The sequence below is a fragment of the Cynocephalus volans genome, chromosome 4 (genome assembly GCF_027409185.1).
Source record: "Cynocephalus volans isolate mCynVol1 chromosome 4, mCynVol1.pri, whole genome shotgun sequence".
Classification (NCBI taxonomy): domain Eukaryota; kingdom Metazoa; phylum Chordata; class Mammalia; order Dermoptera; family Cynocephalidae; genus Cynocephalus; species Cynocephalus volans.
The window spans coordinates 32945152-32962124 of record NC_084463.1 but is presented as its reverse complement, the minus strand read 5'-3'; the positions used below and the strand labels follow the sequence as shown (position 1 = coordinate 32962124).

At 40.1% G+C, this 16973-nt stretch overlaps 2 pseudogenes; both read left to right on the top strand.

Moving 5' to 3' along the window:
• The first annotated feature begins 7965 nt into the window (after window positions 1–7965).
• LOC134375182 (calmodulin-like) lies at window positions 7966–8407 on the top strand (annotated as a pseudogene).
• A 3453-nt stretch (window positions 8408–11860) lies between these two features.
• On the top strand, window positions 11861–16473 carry LOC134375938 (activity-dependent neuroprotector homeobox protein 2-like; annotated as a pseudogene).
• Window positions 16474–16973: the final 500 nt, after the last annotated feature.

The following is a 16973-nucleotide window of genomic DNA, read 5'->3' as shown; positions in this document are numbered from 1 at the left end:
CATATGACCCAGTATTCCCATTTCTGGGTATATATCCAAAGGAATGAAAATCATCATGATGTCAAAAGGTTACATGCACTCTCATATTTGTCACAGCTCTGTTTAAAATAGGTAAAATATGGAACCAACCTAAATGTCCACTGATGACTGATTGGGTAAGGAAAATGTGGTATATTACTACTCAGCCATAAAAAAGAATGAAATTCTCCTATTTGCAGCAACATGGGTGAGCCTGGAGAAAATTATGCCAAGTGAAATGAGCCAGACACAGAAAGAGAAATATCACTTTTCCTCACTTATAACTGGATACTAGGAAAGAAAGAGGGAAGAAAGAGGGAAGAAAGGAAGGAAGGAAACACCACAATAATTCTTTGAACTTTCAGAAGGAGAGAACAAACATAAGGATACTATAAATGAGGGGTAGGGAAGGTGGGGAGTTGAGGAGTTATAGATTGTGTAAGGTGAATAAAAAATTACAGTTTGTAATAAATATGCTAATAAAAATGTCTCCTTCATGAAAAAATAATTGTTTATCAAGTCTAGGAGTTTTTTGATAGAGTCATTAAGTTTGTCTCTACGTATCTGTCATCAGCAAACAGGAACAACTTGACTTTCTCCTTTCAAATTTGGATGCCTTTTATTTCTTTCTCTTGCGTAATTGTTCCGGCTAGGACTTCCAGTAGGTTGTTGAATAGAAGTGGTGAGAGTGAGCCTCCTTGTCTTGTTCCACTTGTTAGGGGAAAAGCTTTCAGCTTTTCCCTGTTCATTATGATACTAGCTTTGGGTTTGTTATATATAGCCTCTATTGTACTAAGATACTCTCCTTCTATACCTAATTTGTTGTAAGTGTTTATTATGAAGCAATAATGAATTTTATTAAATGCATTTTCTGCATCTATTTAGATGATGATCATACGTTGTTTTTGTTTTTGTTTACCCTGTTGACATGATGTATTGCATTTATTAATTCGTGTATATTGTACCATCCTTGCATTCATGGGATAAAGCCCACTTGATCACGTGCATAATCTTTTAAATGGGATGTCGGATTCAGTTTGCTAGTATTTTATTGAGGATTTTTGCATCTCTGCTTGTTAGAGATATTGGCCTGCAGTGTTTTTGTTGTTGTTGTGTCCTTGCCTGGCTTCCGTATTAGGGTAATGCTGGCCATAAAGTATGAGTTTGGAGGGATTTCACTCACTTCAATTTTTTGAAATTGTTTAAGAAGTATTGGTATTAGTTATTCTTTAAATGTTTGGTAAAACTCAGCAGTAAAGCCATCTGGTTCAGGCTTTTCTTTGTTGGGAGACTTTTTATTACTGATTGCATTTCATTACTTCTTATTGGTCTATTTAGGTTTTCTATTTCTTCCTGGTTCAGTCTTCATCGGGCATATGTGTCCAGGAATTTATCCATTTCTTCCAGGTTTTCATATTTATTTGCATATAGTTGTTCATAATCATCTCTGATGATCCTTTGTATTTCAGTTCTATCTGTTATAATGTCTCTGATTTTATTTATTTGGGTCTTTTCTCTTTTTTTCTTGGTCAGTCTGTTAGTCCATTCCTGTTGCTTATAACAAAATATCTGGAACTTTGAGGGACACAATTTAAGCTTCAGTGAGTTGGGGGTGGGATTCAATCCACAGCATTCCACCCCTGGCCCCTAAAAACTCATGTCCTTTTCACATACAAATATATTCATTTCATCCCCCAAAGTCTTAACTTGTTTCAGCTCAAAAGTCCAAACTTCCAAGTCCCATCTGTGAAATCAAGACATGTTATCTATTTCCAAGATACAATGGTGGAACAAACATTGGGTACATGTTCCCATTCGAAAAGGAAGAAATAGGCCAAAAGAAATGTGTGTAACAGGCTCCCAAAAGTTCAAAACCCAACAGGGCAAGCATTAAATCTCAAACTGGTGAATCATGTACCTTGAACACATGTTCAATGTCTTCTGCATGCTGGTGCGGGGGTTAAGCATCCAAGTCCTCAGTCAGCTCCATTTCTATGGCTTTCCTGGTCTCACATGATGCTTTAGCTCTCACAGTCTGGCATTGCATGCTGGTAGCTCTATAAGACTGTGGTCTCCATGGTGGTCCCACTCCCATGGGCCATGCCTAGTTGTCCTACTCCCCACGAGGCATGGCCTTGGTTGGGTTTTTCTGTTGCAACTCTTACCTCACATTTCCTCTTGGCATGGCTCTAGTGAAGACTCTATGTGGTGACTCTGACCCTGCAAAACCTTTTCTGGACCAGCAGGCTTTTCCATACCCCCCTTTGAAATCAGGGTGGAGGCTCCCATGTCTCCACAGCTCTGGCATTCTGCAAGCCTACAGATTTAACACCATGTGACACTGCCCAGGCTTCCAGTTTGTATTTTCCAGAGTTGCAAAGCTAGCCACACCTGGGGCCAATTTAGCCTCACCTGGAATAGCCTAAGCAGCCAGGGCACTGATGCTGGAAGTGGCTTCCTGAGTTGGCCCTGAGCAGCAGGCATGAGGATAATGCTTCATGCCTGTTCCCCAAGACCATTCCGTCTCCCTAGGCCTCTGGGCCTATAATGGAAGATGCAGCTTCCAAGATCTCTGAAATGACTTCAAGGTCTTTTATCCCTTCTCTTGATAATCTCTTTCTTCTGTACTCATCTCCTTAGCAAAGATTTCCTGGGCTACCTACACCCTTGCTTTTGTGGCCGGGCTGAAAGTTTACCAATGTTTTGCCCTCTACTTCCCTTCTAATAATGCATTCTGCCTTTATGTCATGTCTTTTCTGCCATAACTCAGTGTGGGCTGTTGCAAGTAGCCATGCAGCTTCCTGAATGTTTTGCTCCTTCCGCCAAATACCCTTATTCAGCACACTGAAGTTCCATATTTCATAGAAATTTGGGTCATGAACAGAATGAAGCCAAGTTACTTGCCAGCTCACAGCAAGGGTAATCTTTGTCCCAGTTTTCTATAAGTCCCTTCTCATTTTCATATGAGATCTTCTCAGAATGTACTTTATTGTCCATATTTCTATTAGCATTCTACTCACCTCCACATAAACAGTCTCTAAGACATTCCAAACTTTCTTTCATCTTTTTGTCTTCTTCTGAGTCCTTCAAACTCCTCCAATCTTTTCCTAACACAGAGTCCCAAAGCCACTTCTGTAATTTCAATATTTATTAGAAGCAACACCCCAATTTTCTGCTATCAATTTTCCGTATTTGTCCATTCCTGTTATTTGTAACAAAATATCTGGAACTTTGGGGGACACAATTTAAGCTTCACTGAGTTTGGGGGGCAGGAACATCCAATCCACAGCAGTCTGGCTAATGGTTTTATTAACCATTTTTGGTTAATTTTGTTTATCTTTTCAAAGAATCAGCTTTTCATTTGATTGACTTTTTGTATTATATTTTTAGTCTCAATTTCATTGATTTCTGCTCTGATTTTTATTATTTCTTTTCTCCTTATTTTGGGTTTAGTTTATTCTTGCTTTCCTAGTTCCATGAGGTACACTGTTAGGCTGTTTATTTGAAATCTTTCTTTCTCTCTTTCTTTTTTTTCTTTCTTTCTTTCTTTCTTTTTTTTCCCTATAGGTATTATTACTATAAACTTTCCTCTTAATACTGCCTTGGCTGTATCCCATAGGTTTTGGTATGTTGTGTTTCTGTCTTGATTTGTTTCAAGAAATTTATTGATTTGCTTCTTTTTTCTTTAACTCATTGGTCACTCGAGAGCATGTTGCTTACTTTTCATGTATTTGTGTAGTTTCACAAGTTCCTCTTGTCATTGATATCATTTTATTCCACTATGGTCAGAAAAGATACTTGATATAATTTTGAATTTTTTAAAAATTTGTGGAGCCTTATTTGGTGGTCAATCCCAGAGAACATTCCATGTGCTGCTGAAAAGAATGTGCATTCTACAGATGTTGAATGAAATGTCTTTATATGTGTTTGGATAGGTCCATCTCATCCATGATGTAATTTAAATCTAATATTTCCTTTATGATTTTCTTTCTCACTGATCTGTCCAATGTGGAGAGTGGAGTGTTAAAGTCCCCAACTATTATTGTGCTGGTATCGATCTCTCCCTTTAGATCTGATGTTTGCTTTATATATCTGGGTGCTCTGGTGTTGGGTGAATATATAATTGTTATATTCCCTTCCTGTATTACCTGTTCTTGGGGTCTGATGTGAGGTTGCACTTCCCTCTGTAGTTCAGGAGCTGTCCTATCAAAGGCAGAGTTGATGAGCCACTTCTCAGGAAGTGGGTGAGGCCACTAGGCAGGGCTGCAGTGAGGAAGTCTGTCCAGCCTCTTCTCAGTTGGTGTGCAGGGCTGCTAGTCAGACCTGTAGCTAGGTGGCTCATCCAGCCACTTCTCAAATTGCTGGCAAGGCCATTAAGCAGGCCCATAGTGAGGGGGTTCAACCAGCCACTTTTCACCTTTGGGTGGGACTGCTAAGCAGGCTTGCTGTGAAGGGGCCTGTCCAGCCACTTCTAAGTTCAGACTGTTGGTAAGACTGCTAGTCAGGCCTGCAGTGAGGGCATCTGTCCAGTTGCTTCAGGGTGGTGTTGTGGCCACTAGGCAGGACTGCAGTGAATTGTCCCATCCAGCTGCTTCTGGGCAAGGCTCTTATGCAAGCCTGCAGTGAAATGGCCTGTCCAGCAGCATCTGGGCAGTGGGCAGGGCCACTAGTTAGTCCTGCCATGAGAGGGCTAGTGCAGCCACTTCTGGGCCTGTTGGCAAAGCTTCTAAGCAGGATTGTTCAGAATGGAATCATCTGGCTGCTTCTCCGGGCAGGGCTGATGTACTTTATTTCCACCAGCCTGAGGTCATATTCCTTAGGGTAGAGATATATGAGCTGATTTTCCTGATTGAGGGGTCAGCCACACACAACTCAGCTTGTGGGGCTGAGGGGTAGGGGGAAAATGGGGGGTGGTCCACCTTAGGAGGATCTGCCTGTCTGATCTCTGGCCAGGGACAAGAGGGGGTAATAGTTCAGCAGGACAAGGGTTGGCTTCCCAGACTGCCAAACTAGAGTCACAGTCACTGTGAGCCCAGGCTTCAAGCTACCATGATCAGGCCACTATAGCCTCTTGTATGAGTACTCTGTGCAAGGACAGAGCCTTAAGCCTAGGGAAGCACCATGGCTACTGTCCCCAAGGCAGGGCATGCTCCCTTAATGGCTCCAGCTTCAAGATGACACCATCCTGCATCAGCTTGGGACCCAAGGTTGGGGAGTGGGGAGCACACCACTTGTACCAGTGTTCTAGAGCAATGCAGTGTGTGTATTCTGGGACAATCTCAAAACTTGGCTCTGGGTTCATCCTGCCAAATCTGCAGGCCACTGTGGTGAGGATGGGGTTTGGTGTCAGTCCTCTGCCTACATTTTGGCCACAAGGAAAAATTATTCCTGCACCAATCCCAGTGTCAGACACATGGTGGCTGAGGCTCTGTGCATCTCTCTCCTTTCTATGCCACCATCATGGGACTTCATGCTCCATAATGATCACTCCTACACAAACCCACTGATGCTCTCATCAATATTTTGTTATCTGTTAGTTGTTCTGGTCCTTTTCTGTGGGAGAAATGCACACTGGGCACCTCTAGTCCACCATCTCGCCCCATCTCTGGGCTATCATTTGTCTATTTTTTAAATAGCTTTTTTCTATTGTGTTTATTTTTTGTATATTTCGGATATTAACCTATTACCAGATGTATGGTTTGCTAATATTTTCTTCCAGTCTGTAGGTTGTCTCTCTACTCTGTTGATCATTTCCTTTGCTGTGCAGAAGCTTTTTAGTTTGATAAAATCTCATTTGTCTATTTTTGCTTTTGTTGCTTGTGACTTTTATATTCAAACTATCATTGCCCAAGCAAATGCCATAGAGTTTCCCCCTAAGTTTTCTTCCAGTACTGTTACTATTTTAGATCTTACTTTTTAAATCTATTTTGAGTCAATTTTTATATAGAGAGTGAGACAAGGGTCCCAAGAACTTTCAGAATTATTTTTATAAATAAATAGAAAACATACATCACATTATCACTATGAAATAAATTAAATTTATAATTAATTAGCTCTTGAAAAAGAAATTCCTGGGAGAAGATGACTTCACTTGATAATTTCACCAAATATTTAAAGGAAAACACCCATTTTACATGAAGTATTTCCAAAAATAGAAAATAAGGGAACACTTATGAGTTAATTTTATATGGCCACATTACCCAAACCAGAGAAAGACAAGGAAAAAGAAAAAGGAGGAGGAGAAGGAGATAAGGAAGAAGCAGAAAAAGAAGGAGGAGAAAAAGGGAGAGAAACATGAAAAAATTAGAAAAAGAAAAAAGATGACAGTAGAGCAATATTTGTATTAAACTCAGACCCAACAATTTTCAACAAATAGCATTTTGAGTCAGCAATACATAAAAAGAGTTATACACCATAATTAATTAGTATTTATTTTAGGAATGTAAGCCTGCTTCAAACATTGGAAAACCAATTAATGAAATTTACTTTGTTAATATGCCAAAAAGGAAAAATCATATGATCATATCAATTGAAACAGAGAAAAGCATTTACAAAATTCACCATCCAGTCTTGATTGAAAAAAAAAAAAAATCTCAGCAACTTAGGAATACAGGTGGACATCCTCAACTTGATAAAAAGTATTTTTAATACCCTTTAACTAACATTATATTTACTAAAGAAATACTGAATGCTTTTCCCTTAGGATAAGAAGCAAGGTAAAGATATATTTTCTAATCATTCTTATTCAAGAAACAATCATACCTTCATAACACGGAATATATTCAATGATAAGAAAGAAAAAATATGTATTGTTACATACAATAACTTGGATATATCTTCAGAAAATTATGCTAAGTGAAAAAAGCCAATCCTGAAAGGTTAGATACTATATATGATTACATTCCTATAAAGATAAAATCACAGAATTGGGAACATATTAGTCATTCAGGAATTGTGGCAAGGGGAATTTGTATGACTATAAAAGAGCAACACAAGGAATCCTTCTGAGAATGGAACTGTTTTGTGTTTGACTCTGGTGGTGGACACTGAAACCTATACTTATGATAAAATTGCATAAAAGTAAACATACACACATGCAAAGTAAAACAGAAAATCTGAAGAAGATTGGTAGATTTTACCAAAGTCCCTAAACTACTTGTGACATTGTACTTTCGTTTTGCAACATGTTATTATTGTGAGAACACAGAAAAAGAGTATACAGTATCCTTCTTTATTGTTTTTTACAACTGCATATGAACCTACAATTATTTTTTAAAAATTAAATTAATAAAAAATCAACTATTAATACATGCAACATTATCTTTAAAACATTACACTGAGTGGGGATTTTAAAAAAACACCTCACACAAAACTGCATATACTGTAAGATTCCACTGATATAAATATCTAGGAAAGAAAACTAATCCATTATGAAAAAAGTCATAATAGTGTTCGACTCTTGTGGGGCTTTGGAAGTAAATGATTAACTGGAATGGGAGTGGGAGAAAAGAAATTTTTGTAGTGATGATAATTTCAACATCTTACATGAGTGCATGCATTTTCAAACTAGCTGTACTTAACTCAAAAAAATGGATACTTAACCTCAAACAATAAGTATAAAATTTTAAAAAATATGCAAAGAAGCTGAAGTTAATATAAAACCAAGGTCACAGGTTCAGATCCCTGTACTGGCCAGCTGCCAAAAAAAAAAAAAATCACATGGATACATTCTGAAATGTTCAGGGGTTGATGTGTACCAGTGTCTAAAACACATTTAAATGTATAAAATGTGTATCAGTCAGGCAATGGTGCAGGCAGTGGTGGCACAGTACATAGTGCACAATGCTTCCTACCAGGAGCAGCAGCAGTGGACACACCCCCACCATCACAGCCCCTGCACTGGTGCAGCCATCCTTATTTTCTGTTTTTCTTCCTTTTGCTCCCACCATGGCTGATCAACTGACCAAAGAACAGACTGCTGAATTCAAGGAAGTTTTATCCCTATTTGATAAAGATGGTGATGGCATCATCACAACAAAGGAACTTGGAACTGTTGTGAAGTCACTGGGCCAGAATCCAACAGAAGCCAAATTGTGCGATATGATCAACAAAGTGGATGCAGATCATAATGGAACCTCTGACTTCCCAGAATTGTTGCCTATGATGGCTCGAAAAATGAAAGATATGGATAGTGAAAGAGAAATCCATGAGGCATTCTCAATCCTTGACAAGGATGGCAATGGTTACATCAGCCCAGCAGAACCACGTCACAAACTTAGGAGAAAATCTAGCAGATAAAGAAACAGATGAAATGATCAGAGAAGCAGATATTGATGGAGACGTACAAGTCAACTATGACTAATTCATACAGATAACGACTGCAAAATGAAGACCTACTTTCAACTCCTTTCCCCCCCAAAAGAATCAAATTAAATCTTTTACTTACCTCTTGTAAAGGAAGAAAAAAGAAGAAAAGAAAGAAAAAAGTTTTTACACATTCTGTTTATATATAGCAAAACTGAATGTCAAAAGTGTCTTTGGTCCACACACATGCAAAATCTGCATGTACTGTTTGGTGGTCCTGTCCCCTAAAGATCACATAAATTTCACAATACTTGAACTACCTTATTGATAACTAAGCACTTAGTGGATTCCTTAAGGTTCCATTTGCTGATGATTAATCCAATGTCTTTGATGAACATAGATACAAAAATCCTCAACAAAATATTAGCAAACAGAGACTACAGGAACACATCAAAAAAATGATATACCATGATCAAGTGGGATTCATCCCAGGAATATAAGAATGGTTGAACATACACAGGTCAATAAATGTGATACACCACATCAACAAAATCAAGGACAAAAACCATATGATTAGCTCAATAGATGCAGAAAAAGCATTTGACAAAATTCAACATCACTTCATGATAAAGACCCTTAGGAAATTAGGTATAGAAGGAAAATGTCTCAACACAATTAAAGCCAGACTCAATAAATCCACCAATCAAATAATCCAGAATAGGGAAAAGCTAAAAGCCTTTCCCTTAAGAACAGCAGCAAGACAAGGATGCCCACTCTCACCACTCCTATTTAACATAGCATTTGAACTACTAGCCAGAGCAATGAGGCAAGAGAAAGAAATCTAAGTTATTCAGACTGGAAAACACAAAATCAAACTGTCCCCGTTTGCAGATGACACAATCCTGTATAGAAAAACCAAAAGACTCTACTAAAAGACTCTTAGAGCTGATAATTGATTTAAGTAAAGTTGCAAGATACAAAACCAACATGCAAAAATCAGTAGCATTTTTATATTCCAAAAAGGAGCTAACAGAAAAAGATATCAAGAAATCAAGCTCATCTACAATAATCACCAAAAATAAATAAATAAATTAATTAATTAATTAAATCCCTAGGAATCAATTTAGCCAAGGAGGTGAAAGATCTCTACAAAGAGAACTACAAATCACTACTGAAAAAAATTAAAGAGGACACAGAAAGGTGGAAAGGCATTCTATGCTCTTGGATTGGAAGAATCAACATTGTGAAAAATCTCATACTACACAAAGTGATCTACAGATTCAATGCAATCCCTGTCAAAATACCAATGACATTATTCACAGAATGGAAAAAAAAAAAATCCTAACATTCACATGGAACAATAGCCAAAAGCAAATACCCAAATAGTCAAAGCAATCCTGAGCAAAAATAAATAAATAAAATAAAGCCAGAGGAATTACACTACCTGATCTCAAATTTTACTACAAAGCTATAGTAACCAAAACAGCACAGTACTGGCAAAAAAACAGACACTCATACCAATGGAACAGAGTACAGAGCACAGAAATCAACCTACACACTTACATCCAACTGACCTTCAACAAAGGTATCAAGAACACATAATGGGGAAATATTGTCTCTTCAATAAATGGTGCTGGGAAAACTGGGCATCCATAAGTAGAAGAATGAAACTAGACCTGTACCTCTAGCCACATACCAAAATTAACTCAAAATGGATTAAGGACTTAAATATAAGACCTGAAACTATAAAACTCCTAAAAGCAAACATAGAGGAAACACTTCAGGAAATAGGACCGGGCAAAGACTTTATGAATATGACCCCCAAAAGGCAGGTAACAAAAGAAAAAATAAATAAATAGGATTATATCAACCTAAAAAGCTTTTGAACAGCAAAAGAAACAATTAACAGAGTGAAAAGCCAACCTACAGAATTAGAGAAAATATTTGCAAACCATGCATCCAACAAGGGATTAATATCCAGAATATGTAAAGAACTCAAACAATTTTACAGTAAAAAAAAATTAAAAAGTAACCCAATTTAAAAATGGGCAAAGGAGCTAAATAGGCATTTCTGAAAGGAAGATATACAAATGGCCAACAAACACATGAAAAAAAAAAAATCCTCAACATTACTAAGCATCAGGGAAATGCAAATAAAAACCACATTGTGATATCCTCTCACCCCAGTTAGACTGGCTTTTATCAAAAAGACAGTGAATAACAAATTCTGGCAAGGATGGGAAGAAAGGGGAATGTTCCCACACTGTTGATGGGATTGTAAATCAATGAAGCCCTTCTGGAAAACAGTATGGAGTTTCATCAAATAATACAGATGGAACTACCATATGATCCTGCAATCCCTCTGCTGGTCATATATCCAGTGGGAAGGAAATCATCATGTCAAACGGATACCTGCACTGCCATGTTTACTGCAGCTCTATTTACAATAGCTAAGAGTTGGAACCAATCTAAACGCCCACTGATAGATAACTGGATAAAGAAAACGTGATATATATACTCAGTGGAATACTAACTACTGTGCCATAAAACAGAATTCTGCCATTCGCAGCAACATGGATGTATGTAGAGAAAATCATGTTAAGTGAAATAAACTAAGCACAGAAAAAGAAATACCACATGTTTTCACTCTTAAGTGAGAGATTAAAAAATAATGATAAACAAATAAAATAAAAAAGAAACAATCACAATTATATATTAAAGTTTCAAAAGGAGAGAACAAAACTGAGGTTACCAGAGGTGGGAAAGGGGAGGAGGAGAGGTGTTTAGCAAGAAATTTATAAAGGGTCACGAAAAATGATTACATTTTGTTAAGGTGTATATAATTATCTTGATTTAAGCATCACATATTGCACACAGGTATTGATATTCAACGTGGTACCCCACACACACGTGCAATCAATTATGTTTCTTTCTTTCTTTTTTTTTTTTCTGACCGGTAAGGGGATTGCAACCCTCAGCTCAGCGTCGTTTGCACCACGCTCAGCCAGTGAGTGCACCAGCCATCCCTATATAGGATCCGAACCCGCGGCCTCGGGGCTACCAGCACCACACTCTCCCAAGTGAGCCAGGGGCCGGCCCTCAATTGTGTTTAAAAAATAATAATAAATTAATAAATAAAAAGAAATGTATAAAAAACAGTAAGATGGATTGATGGTTAGACAAAGGCATTGACAAATGCATAGAGAGGTTATAAAGTAAATGCAACAAAATGTTAATCGTAAAACCTAGGGCATAAGTATATAGGGGTTTACTGTAAAAGTCTTTCAACTTTCTCTTCATAATATAACAGTCATAACATAATGTAGGTGGAAATTCAAAAGATTAAGTATGCAAAAGTGAAGAATATATTTTAATAACTCAACTGCATTTGTGCACTCACTTTTTTTCAAATATACAATTTATTAAGTGGCCTTCTTTTAGGGCACCATAAATAAATTGGAAGAAATAGAATATTTTAAAGAGAAAAATAAACAAGAATTTTGTATTTAGAAACTATTAAATAGACTTCCATCTCACTATGTCGTTAGAAGGATAGAGAGAGATCAAGACATAAAAATAAAAGGAGAAAACTACTTCTCAAAATTGTAGGATATGACCAAAGGCATATTTACCAAGGGGCATAAATCAGGGCTTGTATTTAATAATCAGTCACACAAATACTTTTACAGGAAAGGTAGTTAATATTTCTAGGGTAATATGAGTTGTCTGAGAAAAACAAACTGTCAGTGAAGTAAAACAGAAAATAAAAGTGTGATGTCAGATGAAAATTATAATTTGTGCATTAATATTTAATATAAATCTAATTATAATCTCAAAATGAGGATTTCATAGTAAAGGAAAAAAATATAAGGATCAGCAAGTGGAAATACTAAATAAAAATGTAAATGTTAAAAAAGAAGAAAACAGACAAAAAAGTGTTTATTAATAGACCCGATGTAAGTAGTTACTGATTATCCTATTACTCTGCTGCACTGACACGTAGAACCCTCCCAGACAACATTCAGATGTAAGTCAGGGCGTCCACACACTTCGGGCAGGGCATCACCAGTTCTTGGTCAATATCACCTACGTGGTAATGATGGAAATGATTTTTGAATGACGGAAGCACTTCTGTCAAGTATGTACAGAGGCTACAATGGTATGGCTTTGTTCGATATCTCAGTTTCTTTCCAGAAGATTTCCTTGAGACACATGTCCCCGTACTGTATTATAGAAGTACTTATCTCCTGGATTGAAGCCTTGAAGGTCGTTTAATCTCCCTGCAGCTGTCAAGTCCAATATCCACAAGAATGACTCTCACATTTTTTCGTGCCTTTCTGAAACTGTCAAGATTTTCAACACGAATTTGATTTTTTTTTTTTTCCTTTCTTTAGGTGCTGGGTGGGTGGTGAGAACAGGGCAGGTGTAGGCGCGACCCTGTGTTCCTGCCCTCCATCGACCGTCGTTCAAGGCTCCTCCGGGAAGAGGCGTCCAGGGACAGCCGGCCCAGGCCGCAGGGAGGGTGTTTCCTGGACGTCATTCGTAGCCGCGGGCCGTGCTCTCCCGCCTCACCCCGACGACTTTGGGCCGCAGCCCTCCGGCACCTGCCCCCTCGCCCCTCCTCCACCCCGCGCTCCCACCGGAGGCCCCTCTGTCCATCTCTCCCCTTCCACCCGCTCCTCCAGGACACGCCCCATGCCCTTCTCTCTCTGCCCACCCTCGCCTCCGCCCTCTGACCCCTCCCCTCTCCGTCCCCCTCCCCCGGTGGTGGCCCTGCCCCCACGTGACAGCGGCGGACTGCGCGGCTTCGGCGCGTCGCGGGACGACCGACTCCCTTGGGGCTACGATCCCGGCACCCTGAGAATGCCCCAGGATTCTCACGGCGGCTGGCGTTGGCGGATGGCCACGGGGCCGGGAGGTGTCCCTATCCTCAGCTTTCCAGAAACGCCGCTTCCGGCCGCCGCGCCCTCCGCCGAGCTACGCCGCGTCCCTGGCAGCAGCCCAAGCCCAGGGGACGCCTCCGTCCCGCCCCGCGCGTCAGGACCCCGCCTCAGCGCTGGCGCAGTCCTGGCGACCGCGTTCCCTCCCCTCAGCGACCAGGGAGAGAAAATGGCTCTCGATTTGTCTCAGGAAGCCAAGTCAGCCCCACTTCAAGCCAAAGTTGTGGGAAAGCACGTCAGAATGTTCCACGCATCTGTTAGGAAAGTCCAGACCTACATACATTTTAAGAGAAACTAAATCATCTAGTAGTGATATGATAAGTTTTACATATTTAAAATGAAACTTTTCTAACACTTTGTGCGAGAGCGTGAAGAAGGACCTTCTGGTAGCCCATTTTCACTACCTAATTAACTCCTACTTTGGCCTGCGAAGTGAGGAGATGGATGAGCAAACGAGAACTAATGATACTCTATCCATGTGAGATGATCCTACCATCTGACAAATATTATTGTAAAAAAATGCAGTGCCAATGCCAATAGCCAGGATGCTTTAATGTGTCATACCATGACACAGGACATAGGGATTTGGAGAATAAGCTTAGATCTGTGATTTCAGAACATATTAAGGGGACTGGACTTTTAAAGCAAATGCATATTGCTCCAAAACCAGCCGCACATTAGGCCATGCCACACGAGAGTAGTGCTCTGGGCATCCCAGTCCCACCGACCTGCTTTCATCTTTCCTTGCTGCCTTGCCACAGAATAGTCCAAGCCCAGCCCAGCGATTGCAGCCCTAGACTGCAGCTCTGGGTACTTCTGGGAGCCTCACCTATTCCCCACCTGCTATTGTCCAGTCCCTTGTGATTCTCCTCCCTAGTTCTCTGCCAGTGGGCCAGAGGAACATCACTCTGCAGCCCTCAGCTCCTCAGCCTTTCTTTCTCATGGGGTCCCAATTAATCAGTCAGTGAATCTTGTGTTGCCCTTAAGTCCACCATTTGGGCATATAAATAAGTCTGCTGGAACTGATGTCCCAGCCATTAATCAGACCATCTGCACTGGGATTTTACTCCTCACCCAGCCTGTTGGGCCCATAAACAGACCCGATGGGCCTGCTGTCTTTGCTGTCAGTCCCTCTGTCACCCTCAGAGTTCTGCAGGCCATTTCACCAGTGGTGATTTACGTGAGTTAGGCAGTTCGGTCACGGGTCCTTCCTGCAGGCCAGATGTATCCTGTTGGGGTTATCCCTGGACAGACTGCAACTTCTGGGCTTCTCTCTTCTAGCCAGATGGTCTAATCCGGGATTCTCCCTGTTGGCAAGAAGGACCCCTCACAGCTTCTCTCCCCTGCCTGATGGTCCCATTGAAGGTTCTCCCTTCTAGGGAGCTGGTCCTATCAAGGCTTCTTTCTCCCAACTAGTCTCCTCAGGTGTCATCCCTGTGAACCAGGGTGTGAATTCAGGCATTCTTCAGCTCAGTCAGTCTGTTATGTCAGGAGTTCTTCCTGTGGGCCAGCCAGTCAGGCATGGGGTCCTGGAGCTCAACCAGCCTATCAGCACCAACAGTTTGCTTGTGAACCAGCCAGTCAGACCTGGAGCTTCTCAGAACACCACTTTCCTAATGTCAGACTCAATTGTCGGGCAGCTCATCCCTACAGAGAAGCAAGTGAATGGGATTCCAACCTACATTCTGCCCACAGTGTGTGTGGCACTGTGCCAACCACAGGCATCACGACTGTTGCTGCTCCACAGGTGCGCATCCAGCTCTTGCCCTCAGGCACAGTAGCACAGATGGCCAGCTCCATGTCCAGTATGCCCGTGCCTCCAGTGCAAGTAAATGCTGCTCAGAGCATGTTTGTTCAGGCCTCTTCCCTCTGCAGCAGATGCGATTCAGGTGCTCAGATAAGCCAATCAGTGGAAAATCTGCCCAGTTTACAGTGAGTTCTTTTCTTCCAGTGTCTACCAGGTTCATATGGAAGTGGTTCATAAGCACAGTGAATCCAAGTCTAGAGAAAAACTTGAGCCTGAAAAACTAGCAGCATGTGCACCATTTTAAAAGTGAATGAGAGAGAAAACAATTCTATGTCTCTCTTGTGAGTGCTGAGTCTCAGTGGAGGAGCTCATTCATCACTCGCTAATGCATGCCTTGGAGTGCCTGTTCTGTCCATGTACTTTTCTTAATATCAGAAGTCTTTCAGAGCATACTAGGACTATGCACCACAGGAAGAAGAAGTAACCTCTAGATTATAGTAGCAAAGGCTTTCAATTAGATATCAACGCTATTAGCAACCTTCTATTTCCCCATCTTGATTTTATTACCATATTGTCAAAGGAGGAGCTTGGGCAACAGGAAGTCTACTTGGCCGTACTTGCTAGAATACACTCCAAGTCACTCGTGCCTGTGTATGTCAAGGTGAGGCCTCAGCACCCCTGGCAGCCCTAGGAAACAAGTGTTGACCTGCCCCATTTGCTTTGGCACCTTTGTGACTACTGAAACATAAAGTGCATTTGAAGAAGACTCACCACATCATGCCAACAGTCCATACAATTCTGAAATTGCCCACTTTCAAGTGCATCCACTGCTGTGGAGTTTTCCCTGGAAAAGTGACCCTGGCCGCCATCGTTGCCCACTTGCTGAATCACAGAAGTGCCCCTAAGGACAGCAGCCTAGACCTGTAAATCCAGCCTGATTTTATTGAAACAGTGAACTGGTTGTAGTCAATGGTGAACTGATACATTTTTCTGTAAACAGAAAGCTGCCTGATGGCCACTTTGAGGAAGACGACCAGAGGGTTGGGGGGAAGCAAACTTTCATCCTACAAGCCCCAGATCCAGAAAAATTAACAAGTGTTGTGCCTTTGAAAATATAAAGGAACGAAAGCAGGACAGAGGGAACAATTTTCAATGATGACACTCTTCAGATTTTAGCATTAGATCCTAAGAAATATGAAGACCATTATTACGAAGAAAAAAAAGCAATTTCTTAGAGATTATTTCCTTAAGAGACCATATCCAAGTAAAAAAGAAATAGAACTGTTTTCTTCACTCTTATGGGTGTGCAAAATTCATGTGGCTTCATCTTTTGGAAAAAGAAGATAAATTTGCATAAAAGCAATAAAAAATCACAAGCCTTCTGCAGTTTTATGCTTTGATGTTTCTGAACTTAAGAATATTAAACACAGATTGAACTTTGAGTGTGAATCACAAAACTTGTAAAAAAAAATAATAAGTGTAAAGTACTAGGTAATAGTTTTTTCAATTAAGATTTAAAAAAATGTTTACTGTGTTGAATTAATCAATTTCAGTGGTCTTTATGCTGCTCTTTAGATTTATTTCAGTTGCACAGAAAGACTTCTGTATAAGGAAATGAATAGTTCTCTCAGATGTATTGTTTCCTGCAGTTTGATTTGTAACAATTGTTTTGGGGTTTTTTTTCTGTCACTTAAATTAAAACTTTTGATATTTCATTCCTGTCTTGTTTTCCCAGTAGTGTCAGTATCATAAGATAAAAAACTAAAATCTATTATTTGTTTTTTTCATTTAAGTAAATGGCTGCTGGTTTCAAAATACTGATTAGCTGTAAGTTAAAGCATCGATCTCCCTCAGCTTTACAGGTGGCCCCAAATGATACAGTAAATACTTACAAATGTGGGTAGAGATCCCAGCAGTGGATATGGTTCCTTACGGGTACACTGCATTAACTTACACTTATTTCT